Here is a 7,092-nt window from a genome sequence, read left to right as displayed (position 1 = left end):
ACCATAAGTCCTTATTATAGAATGCACCACAAAGGCGATCTATATAGAGTACGACACAAAGTTATATATACAGAGTATACCACAAAGGTGATTCATGCAGAGTATGCCACAAAGACGGACAAGATGCCACATAGGCATCCTAAAATTGTTGTGCTTGTGATATGGATTTACCAAAATTCAAATTCAGTAAGGTTTTCCCATTATCACTCTAGGACACACAGAGAACCCCATTAGATAAAATGTCATTCAATGTTCTTTTTCAAAGTATGCCATGGTCATGGACTTTTCCTTTTAGGATTCCATATCAGAGTTTTTGTTTACAGTCCCGACAGACTTCCTTATTTACCACTGCGGTGACTTCCTTATTTACAACCTCTACGAACCAGACACATCCCAGACCCAAGATTTCATAATTTCATAACGCTCTTCATACATCCCTAAGAACTTAATTTCAAGCAAACTACCTTATCTCTTAATCTGATCATATTCTTATTCCTATACTTTATATTCATACTATACTATCCATGATTTCAAGTTTCCAGTTTGATCACTTTCATATAAATATACTTCAGTATGAACAATATACATGCAAGAGTCAGAGTAGAGACTCATATCATTCTCACTAGTGGAAGCTCAAAACTCCAAATTTGGATATTCATATTGAACCAGCAACAACCACTACTTTTAGAACATAAGAACATCATTAAGACTCATTTATATACTATTTACCATCAATTTGAACAATGAAAACTCCTATACAAAGCCTTATACTTACATCTTATTGTTCATACATCTCTTATAGACTTACTGTTTCAAAATTTAACATGCAAAATAGTAATACTTACCATTAAATAGAATAACCACTAATCATAACATAACTATAGCTTCTAGATTATCGATAAAGTGATGTATTCAGACTTAAGGAAGGTATTAGTAAATACCACTTAAGGAAGAGGAAGAAGAAGGAAGAGCCCTTTCAAAACTCATCTCTCACATATAAATATGACTCAACTTACCTAGTGAAATTTCACAAGTGTCATGCATTTAAGAACTTGCCTTCTTAATAGCCTACAATTTTTGAGATAAATATTAATAAATGTCTTGTAATCGTAATTATCCAGCTTGGCAATCATAAATGTCTTACAATCACAATATTCTATACAAACCAGACATACTATACTTTTGGTGAATACTTCTTCTATATTTACCCTTAATTTCTTAACACAAACTTCTCCTTAATACATGGCAAAATATCATAAAATCAAATTATTTCTTACTCTTGTAACGGTTACTATACGTCTACACGTATACACTAAAGTAATTTTTTATGTGGATAACACTACACCAGATAGACTATTTACAGCTATATGTCAAAACTTTGAATCTGCCAGATCTAGGGTGTTACATCGCCAGTGGGCCTGGAAAACTGTGATAGTTATTTTAGGCTAAAAGTCAAAAGTAGAAGTAGTCAAAGGGTAATTTTACCAAAATTAAGAAGTCAACTTACTTTTCTCTTCACAACACCATTCGTACACATAACTATTTCCTACTTCTACTGCGACTAGGGTATCCCAAGCACACTAAAACACTAAATGCCTATAAATTAGGTCATCTCCATTAGAAATTTCATATTCTGTTAAACAACAAAACTTTCTCAGATTCTTCATCGATTATTCTGTCATCAAGTTCTAAAAATGCAGAACTTATCTCTTAGGATCTAAGGTAATACTTTGTTTCTATATTGTGTTTAGAAGAATTCACAACAAAAGGAACTAGGTTCACCAAAAGACCAGAATATGTGAACCTAGGATCGCTTATGTTTATGTACGAGTTTTTATGTGCTTTTTTTGTAAGTGACTTGTTTATATTTATGAAATTGTGAACTTAACAGAACCATGTACAAGCAAAGACAAGGGGAAAATAAAGCTTGTCTATAGGTTTTCAGTAAACTAAAGATTGTTTAAGGATCGCCACTCGTATGTGCGAACCGTAATATTAATCAACAACTTAGATTTTATCCTAAGTTACAAGAGTAAATCCTTTCTAAACTTTGTTTTGTGATTGCATATATATATTTTAAACTGTTAGATATAATTGCATGCCATAGAATTGTGAGTACTCACCTTCATATTTTGTGATTTGGCCAAGAGGCCTTGGGACAGGTTGGAGAGATAAGGGAATGTCAAGCTAATATCCATTTACTGGGACATGCTGGTGTGTTGGAGAATATTAGCTTTATGCTACACTTCTGGGACATATTAGACTCATTGAGTCATTCTGAGGAGTTATAAGGAGATCCGCTTATCCAACAGGAAAATAAGTTTATGTTTTCTGAAGTAATGTGTTTTACTATTTTTAAGCTATCTGATAGTAGGTATTTGTGAACCAGACTTTTCGTAAATATGACGAACCGTGTTCATATATTTGTAATTGTTCCAAAGCTTTTGCTTAACTTATGCTTTGTGTGTGCTTTGTGGTTATTATTTCCTATATAAAACTCATATGCTCCTTTCTATTCACTGCAGATATCTAGATCGCATAGTGAGCAACAGCGAGGCAAGTGATCCAGGCGAAGTATACATGCTGTAAAGGTAGTATAAGTAAACTCTGTATTAAAAGCAATGTGGAAATTCTTCTTCGGTTTAGAGACATAATTCTATTGACTTCACCGAATGTTTAGGACTTAGTTATTTCTATGCTTTCTTATGTTTTTCTTTATGTCTATAATTGCGAATCAATAATGTTTTATAATCACATCTAAATTTTAAATATAGTCCAAATTTGTTTGATGTTCTCTTACATTTAAAATTCCACTCTTATGTATTAATTTATAACATAGTGGTCGCCATAAGCAATAACATGAAGTATTCAAATTGATAAACTATGCAGAGTTCACCAAAATTACTACGAAGTAATAAGGTTGCGAATTGTACTAAGTGCGAACCCTATATTTGGAAAATTGGTATATAAAAACCCTTAATAACTTTTGAAACATGAGAGACTTTGCAAATTGGGGGTAGTTCATGAGACCTACTAAATTTAAAGAAACTTACCCCATGAAAGTCTTAGACTGTGCAAGCTAGCAAGGGTGCAAACCCTTATGTCAGATAGATGAACTGTTGTATATTGCAAGGTATATTGCTTTGAAAAACCTAAGGCTCACATTACCTTCTTCAATTGTTTAAGTCTTTTACAAAAGAGTAGTTAAGTTATGCATGCAAAGTAGGTTTGGCATATTTATGTCGTTGCATATCATGAGGCAAGCGAAGTGAGTTTTTGAGCTTGTGCTTCCTTAAAACTATACCTATTTTATTGCTTTAATTCAAAGTGTATTGGAGGTTAGGTTGGGTGTTAATAGAGAGTCACTTAGGTGGCTAATGTGGTGTACCATACCTTAGGTTTGATGACCAGACCAGGTATGAGGTGTTACATGAGTTGTGATAATTGAATTTACTCACACAAGCTATGATATTTGGGTTGCTGATTCAAGCTGTAGGTTAAGTTTACTTTTGCAACTTTATACGATGCTGCACACTCGAGTTGTTGAGAATCTGCAACACATGTTGAATCTCAACCATTGATAAAGAAATTCCTGGCCAACACCCAATTTCTTTTTAAACCCTAATGGCATGTCATTCTTATCTTAATCGTTTACTAAGTTCACACGGGCACCATTGCCATTTTTATATCATTTTAAACCTTGAAACCTTATACTCACTTTTCACATATCAAATAACAATCCATATACATTTTTAACCCTGTAATTCCCTCATATTCATATCACCCATCTACATATACATTTCAATTCAATTTTCAATACATCATATCTATTTATGGTAATCATATTATTCATTCTTTACGATTTAATCGTTTAGATGTCAATTTCACTAAAATTACATAACAATTTAAACTAATAAGTAAACAATATAATACAAACATATCATGAATTAAATAAGTAAGTCTCTCTTATTTAGCAAAAAAAAACCAATAAAGTGTCATGGACTAATCTACAATTTTACCTTTTGTTAGATTATTCTCCTGTTGATTCAATTTTCAATCTATAATAATTTATTTCAATTAGTCAATTCCAAACCTCTTATAACAGCCTATTATAAGCATATATCAATTCAATTTTATTTTACAAAAGTTCCTTGAAGTTTTACATTTTATTTAATTTAGTCCCTAAAATCGAAATAGCTATACCTTTCAAATTTAAGCTTTGTTTTCAATCCAATTTCAATTCCATCCTTATATAACCCTTTAATATCTATAATTAGAAAAATTTCATGCCAAGTTTGGAATATTTACACTTTAGTCTCTATGTTCAAAATTAATAATTTTACTTTACAAATTATTCCTTTTCATATCTAAGCATCAAGTCTAACCAAATAGCACCAATTTCATAAAATATTCATCAATGGAAACATTTAAAAATTTTAATAGATTTACAATCTAATCCTCAGTTAACTAAATTAAGCTCTCGGGATTCAATTCACCTATATAGTAACTTCATAAATATTTTTATAATATTTACAAGCTTGGTTTATGGAAATGAGGTTCTAATACCTCATTTTCCAACACCACTGACTTTAGGGTCACTACACTTGTACATTAACTAACTATCCAATTAATGAATTCGTCAGACTAAAATTCAATATAATTAAGGGTGAGTATTCGATCGATTCAAGTCAAAAGATTTTGAGTTATTCGAGTTGACAAATCCTATTTTAGCAATCTAACTCAACTTGAATTTTTTTCGAATCGAGTTAAAAAAATTCGAGTCAAGTCGAGTCGAATTAATGAATCTTATTATTTATACTCAATGTTCCGTTTACATGGATCGATTATTTTACTAGTAGATGAAGTACAAGCTTTTAGATTAATTCTGAATAAAGGAAAAAAGGAGAGTGGGGCAATTCGGGAAGGAAAGTAAGACTAATAGGTAAAATTTATCAAAATAACATAGTTTTGCAACTTGATTTTTTTTTACTTTTAATTTTAGAAAAGGTAAACATTTTTCAAAATGACGTAGTTTTTCCTTTTCTTATTTGGATTTTTCGGATAACTCTAATTAGGGTTGAGCGTTTGATCAAATCGAGTGAAACTGTTTGAGTTAAATTAGAAAATTTAATAATGTTAAATTAAAATTTTGTACAATATAACTATTTACCTGTTAGAACACGTAAATTTGAAACAATATATATTTGAAATTTTTTAAAGCAAAATAAAAATAAGATATTTTAGTATGATAAACTTGAATCATTAATCACTTATTTAGATTCCATAATTATTATTTTATTAAATTTTTATATATTTTTAAAAATATTTTTTAAATATTTTGAATTATAAAATTATTTTCAAAATTTGAAAATTAATTTGATTTTTTGTAATTTTGTTAAAAGAGACCAATTTGCTCATTTTTAAAATTGATAAGGACCAAAACGATATTTATACTAATCTATTATTCGAATTATTTGAATTGTAAAATTTCAACTCGACTCGAACTCGAAATATGAAATTTCTTATTCGGGTTGACTCGAATAATTCGAATAACTTGATTTGATTAACTTGAAATTTGAGTCTTTTTTCGATTTTTTTGAATCGTATCAAATTTTTCTCACGCTTAAATATAATACTATAATTAAATCATAAACATTAGTTAATAATATTTATGAACTCAATAATCAGAAAACGGCGTTCTGGAACCACTGTTTCCGAGAAAGGAAAAGCAAGAGTTGTCGACGAGTGATGCGGGACTACAGTTTGTATATTTATGATTTAGGGCCGTATTAATTGATTGCATCTTCATGTTAGCTACATTTATAAATATCAAGGTGAGTCCCTAGCGATAATATGTAAATCAATTGAAATCGAGCCCTGGGGGGAAAAACAAAAGCAAATGAGTCAATAGACTCCAGAAATGAGTTGAATAGTATGTTAGCAAAGTAAATTGTGTGTCATTGTACATGAATGGCATAATGGTATGTTGTAAAGAATCATAATGAATGCTTGACTCATTGTTAATATTGAATTGGTATGTAATGATTAGTTGGCTATTGAAAAGTAAGTTGAATTTGGCCTTACATGTAATATGGATAGGTTGTTTTGGTATTTGATATATGCATACTAAAGTATTTCTATTGATGATGGAAAAGTTGATAGCTAAGATATGAATTGGTTAGATTTTATATGCATACATACATGTATTAGCTTGAAACATATTACTAATGTTTATGTTGCATATGCCTTAAATTATAAATGTACCATTGAGCCCAATTGCTTAGCATACAGTTTGTTTTCTCTATGCGCAGATGTAGATGATCCTCGAGAAATCGAGAAGTAGATTCAACATCCAAGAAATGATTCACCAACTCATCAAAGTTTCTAAAGTGCCTTTTCGATTGTAAATGGCATGTACCTAGAATTAAATCAGATTTGTATCGTAAATGGTCGAATTTAGAACTTGGTTGCTTAAGGTAATTTTGAAGTATTATTTTGGCATATTTTGGCTTGAATGCAATTGGAATGTTGTTGTTTTGTTGTGTATGAAATGTTAAATGTTATTACAGATCTTTTTAACTTATTTCAAATTGATTCTTTTGGAAACAGTGATTCACGTCACGACGTCATACTCCCAACATCGCGACGAGGAGCAACCAAGGAGTCATGTTGCGACAACATATACTTGAGGTCACAATAAGCCCACGTCAGAGAGTTATGTCGCAACAAGAAACCCCCAAAGTTGTGATGTCAGTCCAAAACTTTGAAATCTTTACCATTTGGTCTTATTTTGACCTCGGGTTAGCAAAAGAGCTTTTGTGAGCTCGTATAAGACCTGGAAATGATTGTGTATTGTTTAATACACATGATTTACTTGTTTTTGAATATATAATGGTGTTTAATTGAATAATATTAATTGAATAATATTAATTGTTTTTGAACTTGGTGATCGTGTCGAGTAATGGGGTGATACAGGCTATATGGTCTATTGATACTTATAAGATGAATTTGAGTTTTAATGTCCTTAATAATGTTTTTAAGTGATTAGGAACTCAATGGTTAGATTCAATGATGCTTGAGGATGTTTTATAA

Source organism: Gossypium arboreum, chromosome 1 (assembly GCF_025698485.1).
Source record: "Gossypium arboreum isolate Shixiya-1 chromosome 1, ASM2569848v2, whole genome shotgun sequence".
NCBI classification, from domain to species: domain Eukaryota; kingdom Viridiplantae; phylum Streptophyta; class Magnoliopsida; order Malvales; family Malvaceae; genus Gossypium; species Gossypium arboreum.
Note: the sequence above shows the minus strand (reverse complement) of the source record.